Raw genomic sequence first — 12,599 nt, 5'->3', positions numbered from 1 at the left:
AATCTATCTCGCTCCAGCATTTCTCAGACCTTTCACTACCAGATCTGGCCCTTTCCAGTGTCCCAGAGAGGATGCTGGAGCAGACACAGGAGTGCCTGTTTATGAATCAGCAGGTCCTGTTCTACTGCACCAGCAAATAGGAAAAAGCTGGGAGAAGCTAAATGTGGTCACGGGGAGACAAAAACAGACAGAATTCACAAGAGTGTAAAAATGAAAACCAGATCCAGAGTTCAGCTGAGTTTCCAAACAGCCAAATCTTGAGAGAGTGGTGTTCCCACTTTGAAACCAGCAGGGGAAAACAGAGAGAAGCCCTGAGCACAGTGCTCTTCAGAAAAGATTAATAAACTGACACAAGACACTGAGAGAAAATTTCACTGTCTGTGCAAGAGAGAAGAGCCGTGAGCAACCTAGGAAGTACAAGGGTAGCAAGAGATGGCAGTTGTCCAAGAAAAGATTGGAAATGGTGTCTTTGCTCTAGAGAGGAACAAAGATACCTCAAATTTCCCTAACTGGTCTTATTTTCATCCCTGCATGCTCAAACATGGTAACTCATACTCAATTTATAGCTTTTATTGACAGTTTTCCTGTGTCGTTGCCATACTTGAAACACACCGTATGATGATTTCATTTTTTTCTTAGTGGCTTGGCTAAAACTAAATCTTCTTTGGGTTTTTTTTGAAGATATGAAATAGAAAAATGGGACCAATTTTGGCATATCTGCCATATTGCACAGCTTTCAGTATACTCTGTGTTGAAATATTTGTTAAGGTCCACTGTGTTGCTCTCTGGGATTTCATGACCAAGCAGGGGTGCTTTACCACTTTTGCAGATTCCAGCCAGGAGTCCCTCTCTCTTCATTGCCTATTCAGGGACTTGGGGTGGGCCAAACCTCTAACCTACAAACAAAGGTTTGTGAATGAAAAAAAGATGGTATAACACACATATGAGTTTTCAGTATTTCATTATTTCACTATTTCAGAAATCCTAGTTTCAACGTGTTTCTCTTCAAAAGTAGCAGAGGCTCTGAAGTCTGCTATGACTGGAATCTGACTATTCCTTTGCAAGTGTGGATGGCAGTCACTAACATCAGTGAACATCAGAAGAACATCAGTTCTTCTCCACAGTTCTTTTGTTGTGCTATTTTAACTCCACTTCTCTCAGCTGATCTTCTAACACAGCATCCTCCCCGGATAGTGTGGTTAATTATACAGCCACTCTGCTTGCAGAGTTAAGCATATCATAGCTTTTTACACAACTAATTTTTTTCTTGAGTAGCATTTTCCGAGAGTCCTGATGAAAAGATTCACTTGACGCCTCTATCCACGCATTATGTGTTCCTTTTTGCTTATTGATTTGAAATTTCATTGCATATAAAATCATTCATTTGCAAGTAGTGTTCCTTTCCCATAAAGATTCATAAAATATTACTTGCTAGTTCTTTCTTCTATAAAGGACAAGCTGCTCTTTTTGAGGGCTGTGCAATTATTCTGAGATTTTCCCCATTTCTGCACAGGAGTTCATCTCTGAGTACAGCCTAAGGGGAAAGTCAGGCAGAGCAGCAAGGAAAAACAGCCAAGTACAGCCTGGGAAGAATTTCACACACCTCTTTCCTTCAGTCCCTCAGCACACACTGACAGAAAGAAATACAGCTGAGAACATCATCAACCTGATCTGCTCTTTGATTTTTAATTTTTGTATAGACAGGGTGTTCCAGTGCACAGATAATGATCAGCAAGTTGATGAAGTTTTGCAATAACTAATATAAGTTTTGAACCAGTGCTTAGAATGGTTAGCATTTTAATACATGCAGAGATAATTTGCTGTTCAGCACTGGGCAGGGAATATTAACCAGCCAAAATACTTATTCACAGACTTTTCACAATACAGTTCTCAGTCTGCATAAAACTTCAAGCCAGAGATAGGTACAAGGATTTCAGTGAAAAAAAAAAAAGTCAAAAGTCTTTGAGTGTAAGCAGCTTAGAATACATAAAATTTTTGGGACAGATGATGATTGTCAACGAAATAGAAAGGACAACCTTGTCTAGATTATCGTCTAGAGCTTAAGCTTCTCTGTGACACCAGTGTGATAAAGTATAAATATAAAACAAAAAAAAATGAAATTAGTATGATATCTTCAGCCTCTGCACTAGCATCAGTTGGTACTGCAGAGGTGCTCTCATATCACCTGGTTCTGCATCGCTGCTCCCTATAAAACAGATGATGTGCTTTCCTGGGTTTTCTGAAGTTCAGTTGAGACAGGCATCTTGAGTTAAAAACTTAACCCAGGGAAGACCAAAGTGATTGTGGCAGAGTGTGAGCATGTGCGTGAAACCTGAAAGAAAAAGCAGAGGTAAGATCCTTTCCATTGCTGCTCATCCTTAGGCTTGTCCTGCAGGCACCCCACCCAAAGACTTGGCCTTGGATATACAGGTAACACAGGGTGGGGTGGGGGGAACAACCTTCTTTCCTAGTCATGCCTTTACAAGTAGCAACTCCTCCAGCTGGACAACTTTGCATCTGCATCAATTAATACAGCTCACCAGTCAGGGAACTTTGCATTTTGTGAACTAACACTTCAGTGAAACCCCTCTCATCAAAAGGAAAATAATTTACTTAGCCAAGCCAACTTGTCTTTTCTAAAATAGAAAAATAGACCGGCCAAGCCAGAATGTAAATTTACAACGTGATTTGGAGAAACTGAAAAGTACTTTAGAAAATCAGAAGGAAAATAAGAAGAGGGAAAATTGTAATGTACCAATTAGAACGGAATGTGAGCTCTCCATGCTAATGCAGGATTCTTCCTAATTTGTTTTCCAGGAGAGTCTTCAAAAAGATTGAAATTTAGCATTAGCACATCAGACTGGCCGCAAGAATGACAGCAATAATAATAAACCACCATATTTCAAGTAGTCAAGAGAAAAGTTAGGTCTTTTAGGTTTTATTCACTGTCTTAATAGCTCATATCCATTAAAATTCATAGAAATGTCAATGGGATCACAATTTCACTGCATTTTTGAAAATCAAAAACCAGTAGTCTTGTGACTACTGGTCAGGCTCATGAAAAGGTCTGACAAAACTAAAAAAGAATGTGCTTGCATTTTTTGTCTTAGTTGCCATCAATTCCATTTCTGAATCCAAACAAGCATATGTGCACACATGCACACATCAATACACATACTTACAATTTTCATAATGGTATCCTTGCTTCCACAAAAAAAATAAAGAAAAAAAAAGTGGTTTGTGTTGTTTTACCAATGCAGAATATTAGTAAACACTGAATTGGTTCACCCCTGGTAAGGTCCATTATAATCCAGTGGCCCCTCACCTGCTCCTTTACCTCACTGCACCCTTCAGACCCGCTGCAGCAAGCCAGCCCCCAGCAAAAGTTCAAAGTCTTATCACCTACCTGCATCGCTGAAAATCTGCAGCCCCGTGGCTTTGGGGGAGTTGGAGCAGCCAAGGGAAATGGAGGGACAGGGGAAAAGCTGCTGTGTCACTGTGGAATGCTTGGCACCCCATTGAAGGGAGTGAGACAGCAAAATCAGCTGCAGTCAAGCCTAATCCTCACTGACAGGGGGGAGAGCAGCAAAGAGAAAGCTGAGGAGTAAACAATAGGGATTTTCCCTTAGCAACAGTGATATTTGAAAGCATAAAGATAAAAATTATTTTGGGGTTGCCTGAACACTTAGCAAGAGTTTGGGATTATTTGTGCAGAAGAGTTCAGAAGAGGCTGCAAGCTCTTTGGGAAGATCCTAAACCTGAGTGTAAACTGAGTAAATCTCTGGTCAGCTGTGAGAGGGAAGCTGCAGTGATTTATTTTAGCTGAACAGGGTTTTTATATACTTACAGGTTACTTGGAACCTCTGCTAACCCCAGTGACCATCTTTGCAGCAGCATTCAAGGCACCTGCTGTTTTCACCTCCTGCTTCTCTCCACAGACACTTTTATTTTCAGTGTTCATGGTTGTTTTGCCTGTGAAATTCAGTGCAAGGGTACTTAAATCTTCTTTTGTGAGCCTCTCAGCTCAAAAGAAACACAAATAATAACAAAATACCCCAACTGAGGCTGTCAGAAAGGCCTCTATCATTTCTACCTGTAACTTCTGGGGGTCCAAGGCACATCGTTCCTGCTCATTTTGTGGGACAGTCAAACCCCAAAGTCAGGACCCAGTTGGTGACTGTCAGCAAACAAGGGAAACAGAAATAACAGGCTCTAAGAAAGGAATCTAGAGCAGGGGCCCCAAAACATTCACATATTGCCTGTTTCATTGCAAAGATGACCAGCAAAGAACACCAGCAGGAACTCTGCCCAGATGTGTTAGGTAACTCCCTACTGATATGGATTACATTAGCTTTCCACATACAGCTAAATTTTTTTTTGCTCTCCTTGAAACTCATTAAAATACACAATAAAAGTGTTTTCCTTTTAATTTTTTTAGCCATTTTAAAAATTAGATTGCCCCATATGTTTTATATTTTCAGGTCATTTCCTGGGATGGAGAATACCTTTGGGCAAAGTCTTTGTTTCCTTAAACTTAACCCAGCTGTACTATCCATACAGATGAACAGTTTTCAGAAATAAGGTACAGATAAGTCCAGCAGTAAGTTCAGATCACAGTTTCTTTGCCACACAGAGGATGTCTTTCCTTGTGTAGTTTTTCAGTTTCAGTGTGCTTTCTCCTCAGCTTATGCACCATTTCCCTGTTTCTTCAGCCTTACTTGAACAACCTCAAAATTTAGGTTAGGCAGCAACTAAGCTGGAAGATGGCTCTGACCAACCTTGCCTGCACACATTGCTGCAAATCATCTCCTGTGTTGAAAAATCTCTCCCCATTGGAGGGTAGCTTCACTCCAGCAGCAGTTCATGTAAAGGGATTTTGTGAAAGGCCAAAACATCCTTTATGCAACCCCACAAAATCCTAGCCGGATCATGCCACCATGCATCAAAAAAAGAGAGCAGGATCAAAACAGCATCTGCCTCATGCTACCTTTCTGCCTGGAGAGAGGAGACAGCCCTGTGCGTGAAGGGTGTGGGTGGGAGAGAGTGAAGGAGGCAGGTGCCGCTGGATGGGTCAGGCAGGCATGCCAAGGGCTTTGGCCACATCCAGCTGCCTCCATTTACTTTAACTCTTGCTCCTTCAGAGGGGATGGGAAAAGCAAACCCTGGAGAGGAGCTGGCAGAAACAAGGCTTTCTAAAAGGCCACCTTGGAGGAATTGGGCAGTCTCCACCTCAACCCCCTGCCTTCCACCCACAATCCCTTCCCTCTGCCCCCACATCCTCCCCGGGTCTGCTAAAGGATCCTGATTTACACATCTTGTTTGTCCATGAGCAGCCTTATTGATGTCCACAGCCCCTCCGTCCTCAGAAAGGTCTCCTCAAAGTGACTGAAGGTGTTGTCACATGCTATCCCTTTTGCCTGGAGCTGCACTTCCATGGTTCTGAGATGCTTCAGCCTGAGCAGTGGCTGAAAGTGAAGAGCAATACCCCATCTAAGCATCATGTAAAAGGCATCTGATTCAGATATGGAGAGAATGGGGACAATCAGTCTGAAGGGTTTTGGAGAGGCAGGGGGCAGATGAGGACCAGCAGCTAGAGGGAGAAAAGGCAAAGAAGATCAGGAGGGCAGAATGGAAGACACAGGTTTAGAGAATAACAAGAAAATGAGGAAAACAACATTCAGGGGGAGTAGAATTGGAAAACTGGAACTGGCTGAGCAGTGAGAGCATGAAAGAGCAAAGCAGGGGTTGGTGTTCAGCAAAGGAATAGGAAGAGTAATGTATAAATAAAACATGGCATGAGAAGTACAGAAGTCTGGGGAGAGCCAGGAATGCAGAGCAAGCATGTGGCAACAGGAGAGAGCAAGAAGTGCAAAGCAGCAAGCAAAGAAAAAGTAGAAAGATTAAAGCAAAAGTTTGGGGACCTGAGAGGTATTGAAGCTCTCCTTTTTTTTTTTTTTTTAATTTTCTGTCCAGAAATGCCTATGGAAGTTTCTGACAAAACATCCCATATCTCCCAAAAGCCACCCCACAAAAGGCAGCTGGCAGCTGCTCTCTGCCACCTACTTCATTTCGCACCCAGCACCAGTTCTGCAGGGAAATTCACATTTTTGTCCTGGCTGTTAGCATGTCCACAGGTATCAATAGTATTATAAATCTATGGGTTCTCTTTGCTTTTTAGAAAGCCAGGCTCCCAATCTTGATTCCATCTGCCACAACTGGTAGCATAATGTAACCCTATAGAGAGAATATACACTAGGAGACACAATCCGCAAAGGACTCTGCTCCACTTATCGAGTTCACTTCTTTTTAAGATACAAGATTTCAAATTAAATATTTGAGCCAGTGCAAAAAATCCAAAATGTGTTTCTCTTAAATTCAAACGTGGAAGGAAAATATTTTGACTTTATTCTTCTGGAGGAAAAAACAGAAGTATTACACTTCCAGAGTGACACAATTACACTTCCCAGAGGGGTTTCCAGCTAAAAACAAAACCCATCAATGAACAATTTAATTTTCTTTAAATGGCATTTTCCCTCAGTAAATGAATAAACTTACTTCATTTTTTTACCTCAAACTTTCTATTATTAATCTGTAAAGCACAGTAATGCTACCCATTCATCTTTTTGAGATGTTATGAAAATAAAGCCATGGGAAGCACTCAGTTGCTATAGTAATTTAACATCATAGGAAAAGGCCAATGAGGAAACAAAGGATTTTGGGTTAAAATCAAGCATGAATTGTATGGTAACCTTAAAAACCACATAAAAAGATGAGGGGAAAAAACATGTTGAGGCAAAAATTCTGCAAGAATAAATATACCATGTGTTGGCATAATTAAAGGCTCTATGGCTCACACATATACTTCCTTTCTGACATTTTCTGAGAGATTTTTAGGTGACTTGGCAACCAGAAGAATGTTTTTATTAGTTGATGGTTTGTGTGTCAAACTCTATTTGATTTGCTTTATATGAGTAATTTAGTCTCTTGCCCGGATACTTGAGGAAATTACGAAATTGCAAGTTCTTTTTCCATTAGACTAGGTACCTCATAAATATATCTAAACTATACTATATACCTATATTTAAAAACACTTCAGATGAAACCCTTGCATTTCTAACTTTTGTCCGCAATCTATTTCTTCTGCTCTGAAAGTCTTTCTTTTTATCACCATTTTATTCCACTCTATCTTCAATAAAAAAGAAATGCTTCCTAATCACAAGACGTGATGGAGCTTGCTACATTTTGAAACAGCTGTATGCTTGGGTGCTTAAGAGCATTTGGCTTTGTGCTTTGCATCTAACAACGCACCTAGGTGAGCTGCTATTGGACAGGGACTTAATCCCTGTCATGTTTAATCACTATATTAAAAGATTTAAAGACTAATGTTAAAGACCATTCAGTTTGGGCACCATAGAGCTACAGGATGCAGTCGGGAAAAGCCACTCGGTTTATCCTGGCAAAATCTATTATAAATCTTTAAGAACAAAAGCCAGGAGAGCTGAGAAGGAAACTCCTTTTCTGTGACACCCCCTCCCTGTGACTCAGACATCCACCCAGAAGCCCTGGGACTTCCTGCAAGTTTCACATATGAAGTGTTATTTGCATCATTTACTTAAATAGTTGCACTGCATGGTTAGCTCTGGTGTGCTTCTGTTCTGCATAACACCAATAAGAATATTATTAGGTCAATATTGAAAAAAAATCCCTGCTCAGTGCATAACTCTGTGCAGTGAGGATGACTCATCTGCTCCCCAGTGCAGAAAATATGAGGGAGTCATTTTACATTCCCTCAAGAATTTGACCCCCAAATATAAAATCCCCTGCTTGGATCCCACAGTGTTGCAACGTGATTGCTAGCAGCAGTAGCTGGGGATGTTTCTGCCTGTCCAGTTGGCTAAGGAATTAGAAGTCCCTCTTGGAGGTGTGAACATTTCTACAATTCCCCAAGTGCTGTTACTCTGTTCAACTCAGATCTCAGGCAGCTGCACATCTAGGTTTATTCCCTTGGGCCACACAACTTCGATGTTGCATAAACTCCATTGGCTTCCAAATTCGGTTCTCTGGTCCAAATCCAGTACTAAATATTTTTAGCCTAGTAATTCATCAGCTCAAGGACTCAGATGCTACACAAGAATTATGGGGCAAATGCAGTGCCTTCTGCACTGTGCCCCAAAGTCTGGGTCCCTCAAAGTCCAGATGAGGGGGCTGATGGAGGCCACCATGGATTCTTCCTTGAGTTTCTTACAGATTTTCTTCCGGTGCAAAGCAGGGCAGGCAGTGTGGGAGGACTGATGCATGCTGGCTCACTCCCTAATGTGCTGTCAGGGTGCAGGTATCACAGTTCAGAGCCATCCTCATAGTTACCCAGATAGAGGCCTCATGTCTCAGAGGATATACCATTCAAACTCACTTTCCCTGTCAAAGACCAAGTCTAAACAACTTCAGAGGATGTTTTTTAACTAGACCATTTCTAGAGTGTTATTTAGAAGGCCAGAGAGTTTGAAGGGTATTTGGGTCCTTTAGCTTGTACTTGCTTATATGTGCTACTTAACTTTGCTACTCCTTTTATATCTGCGTTAAGTGTACGTGGAGGTGTTCTATAGATGCATCAAGTAAAAAAACAACGTAATAAAACTAATCATCATATTGATTTTAACCACATTCCTACAAAATAAATGGAAGCTGAAATTCCAGCAGCTGAGAGGGACACCTGAGATGACTTCCATTGAGCAGGGAGAAAATACAACGTTACAAGGAACGCTACTGAGGAGACAAGATCTTTTCAATTGTATAAATCAATTCATATATGAAAGGTCAGATTTCAGAACTCCCCACATTACAATCTCTCTTCTTGCAAAGAACTGTACAAAGAACTGAACCTGCAAAACCCACCTCGTATGACCTTCTCTGTAACAACAGAGACTGTCCAAAGCCTCTCACTTTATCTTCCCTAGTGGATAAGAAATTAGTATTGTGATAGCAGTGCATACAGTACCTTTATAACTACTTTATCTAAAGATAAAATTTAGTTTTTCACAGACAGCCCTACAGCAATCATCACTCTTTGCAGCTACCAGAACCTGGTACAAACTTCTAGGGAGCAACTCTGTTAAAATAATCAGCTTCTGCCAGCACCCATGGAGCACAGATATCGCTCTCTGATGCTTTCCCTGCAGCCCTTTTATCTATGCTGCCTTGACTGAAAACATTTTCACAGCCACAAAGCTAACAATATCACACATCTTTTCAAACATCAAGTCTTCCTCAAATGGTAAAAGAAAGAAATTGTAACACAGCAGACTACACAGTGATAACCACTGACGAAGAATCTATATCATATAAGGGTCTTATCAGTAATGCCATTCCTCATGAATACTTATTTAGATTTATAATGCATCTATATAAGTAATTAGCAATTTATTCCAGTTATCCCCATTTTACTTCAGCAGTATGTGTATTAATTCAAACCCTGTAATTTTTTTTTCAAAAATAAGCCACTGTTGTTTTCCTACCAATTCATCATCAGGATAATAAACATTGTCTATGTGTAGGTGTATGATAGCCCAATAGAGGTATGTTTTAACACTCCAAAACAACCTTTTCAAATTTTAGCCTTTATCATATGTTTGACTTTTTTTTCCTGTATCAGTATGCACATACACATAAATACAAACAGAAAACCTAGGGAAAACAAAATGCTTTCTAGATCAATCACTGCTAGCAACAGACACTTAAAAATCAGACAAATCATGATCTCTATACACAAGAGAATTATTTGCTCGAGTAGGTCAGGAACCATGGAAAGTGTGCTTCTCTTGTGCTAGGTATATATTTATTTATTTATAATGTAAGTGAGTGGAAACTGAAATATGAGTACAGAGGAATCATCAATGGGTGTCAGTCTGTAGCGTGGTCTCTTCACTTCTCACTCACCATAAATACATGTCTGCACAAGGAAGATAAAGGTCACAAGCCCTCTGTGTCTGGGATGACATCTCAAGATGTCCTCTGCAGGACAGCATGAGAGGTGTTTTCTTCTTGTAAGGTGTCATGGTTTAAACTCAGCCAGCGGCCAAGCCCCACACAGCCACTAGCTCGCTCCCCCACCAGCAGAATCAGGGAGAGAATGGGAAACTCATGGGTTGAGATAAAGTCAGTTTAATAGGGAAAGCAAAAGCTGTACATGCAAGCAAAACAAAATAAAGAATTAAGTCACTGCTTCCCATAGACAAGCAGGTGTTCAGCCAACTCCAGGAGAGCAGGGTCCCATCAAACATGACAGTGACTTGGGAAGACAAACACCATCACTCCTCCTTTTCCCCCCCCCACTTTATATACTGAGAATGATGTTGTATGGTTTGGAATATCCCTTTGGTCAGTTAGGGTCAGCTGTCCTGGCTGTGTCTCCTCCCAACTTGCCATGCACCCCCAACTTCCTTGCCAGCATGGCAATACGGAAAGCAGAAGAGGTCTTGGCGCTGTGCAAAAACTGCTCAGCAATAATAAACACCTCTATATCTTCATCACTGTGTTAGCACAAATCCAAAACACAGCCCCACACTAGCCACCATGGAGAAAATTAGCTCTACTCCAGCCAAAAAGCAGAACATAAGGAAAGTTCAACATGAAGTATAGAGCTGTTGATCCTTATGTATTCCTTACCCATATTTGCATATTGTTACAGTAAGACTAAGGATCAAAACTCCACTTAGTGTTAAGCTTCAGAGTTCATATCTAACCCTAAGTTTTTTGACACTAACTTTGATATTATTTTCAACTACTTTCGCTTCACAAATTTGGCATCATATTCTTAAGACAAAAAAAATTATTTAAGCATGCTAGTTAGTGTTTTAGCAAACTATGCCTTAATTAGCAATTAAGCATATGACACTGTATGAAGATACTATTTCCAGCAATACAAGGATTATAGTATTAGAAATAACTCTACAACTCTAATTCCAGTTCATAAATTATTGCAAGCACTTACTATGCTATACAACTTAGCTGAGGTCTCTAGATGCTTATAACTACGTTTTGAGAAACCTGGAGCCTTGGTAGAGAAATCAAACCACACTATTCACTCCCAAGGCAAAGATTTTCTTGTGTAAATCTTTACTTTCAGGATCAGTAGGAGTGTTTTTATGGAGAAGGGAAAGAAAGAAAAACAGGGGGGTGTTACTTGCTACATTTAGGAGGTCATTTGTTTAGTTGAAGAGTGGAGAACATAACAGTGTCTGTAAGCATGGAATTAACAAAAATTATAAGACAGAAACTGAAGGGTATTCTTTCTGGGGTGTAACATGCGAGTCTTAGTAAAATCAGTGCAGGTACTTTAATAAAAGATAAATTTCCCATCCTACACAATGCATCTCACCATATTTCCACCCATTCTGAGAGACAGATTCTTCAGCTATTTCCAGCTGTTCTCTTCAAGCTCGAGAAGGTAATTTGTGCCTTGAAGGAAATTTTCCATTCTAACACAGAAGTTCATGATTGAATCTCAAAAATGCAATTCTTATAACTTTGGCTCCAACAGCACACCAATTTAAAATTAACTGTACCTTTTCAACTCCTTTATGGTCATTACAGATAAGATGTCCTAAATAACAAACAAGCATCCAGTCTTGTTCATACAGTAAGAATAAGAAACTGAACCCCAGCAGATGACACCATGATATCTGCTGTTATAGAATCTACATTGAATAACGGTCTTGTCTTGGGATTACTTATTCAACTTTACAACACTTTTAAGTCTCCAGTGACATCAATTTTGATCAATTTTCACAAGCATGAGACTGTATTCATTTTCAATATCCTCTCCAGAATGGTGAGGATACAAGGTGAGGTACTTCTTAAATCAGATGTCACTTGTGGAAAAGCACAGAAGCACTCACTCACGGATTCCCTCTGCAAAAGCAGTGTTTGTTCAACCTTTCAGGGTTATAGAATAATCCCTGGGCACAGAATCACATCTGTTCTGTGATTTTTTTTTTATATTTTTTTCCACGATTGCAAGGCTTTAGGGGAACTTTTAGGCTTACAAAGGAAACATTTATTGTATCTGTTTGAATCTGATTCTCATGTGTATAAAGAGCTCTATATTTCTTCTTCAATGTCTCTAAATAATGTGATGTAGCTGGGTTTTATTTTCAGGTACCTACAATAAATAAGTACTGTAGGTTACTAAAGGAACTAGTTCAAAGAAGCTTATCAGATCTTTAGCAACACAATCATTCACTCACAGGCTTGGCCTTTAAGTAAAGTAAAAACAGCATTTCAGAGTTCACACAGATTAAACCACAGGCTAGAAAATCAGCACCAAAAGTAATACTCCATTTCATACATCAGCAGACTTTCTAAGAGACCAGAGAATGAAGATCCTGTTTTAAAAGATACTTATTTTTAGTTCAAATGAGTCCTGAATCTAGACAGCTCCAGTCATATTTGAAAGAGAAAAGCAATGGGAACAAGGATCTCTGAAACACCTTGGTAAAACTCCAAGGTCTATTTCCATCCCAAGGGCCAAACATTTCAGTGCTTATTGAGGAAAAATTCCCACGTATTTCAAGTGGATTTTCCTCTGCCACAGCTGTATTTCT

General features: G+C 40.1%; 1 long non-coding RNA gene across 7 annotated transcripts in view; it reads right to left on the bottom strand.

Moving 5' to 3' along the window:
• The window catches only part of LOC116783383, a 43,448-nt gene extending 39,876 nt beyond the window's left edge, over positions 1-3,572 (bottom strand). For 2 of the 7 annotated variants that reach the window (XR_004355665.1, XR_004355664.1), the window contains exons 1-2: positions 3,407-3,557; positions 819-896 (exon numbers count right to left, since the gene is read on the bottom strand). This is a non-coding gene — a long non-coding RNA (uncharacterized LOC116783383). Of the gene's footprint in view, positions 1-818; positions 897-3,406 lie in introns of all 7 variants that reach the window. The other 5 variants (XR_004355660.1, XR_004355661.1, XR_004355662.1 and 2 more) reach the window with 4 other exon arrangements.
• Positions 3,573-12,599: the final 9,027 nt, after the last annotated feature.

Source organism: Chiroxiphia lanceolata, chromosome 2 (assembly GCF_009829145.1).
Source record: "Chiroxiphia lanceolata isolate bChiLan1 chromosome 2, bChiLan1.pri, whole genome shotgun sequence".
Classification (NCBI taxonomy): domain Eukaryota; kingdom Metazoa; phylum Chordata; class Aves; order Passeriformes; family Pipridae; genus Chiroxiphia; species Chiroxiphia lanceolata.
The sequence above is the reverse complement of the archived record's forward strand: the minus strand, read 5'-3'. Positions and strand labels throughout refer to the sequence as shown.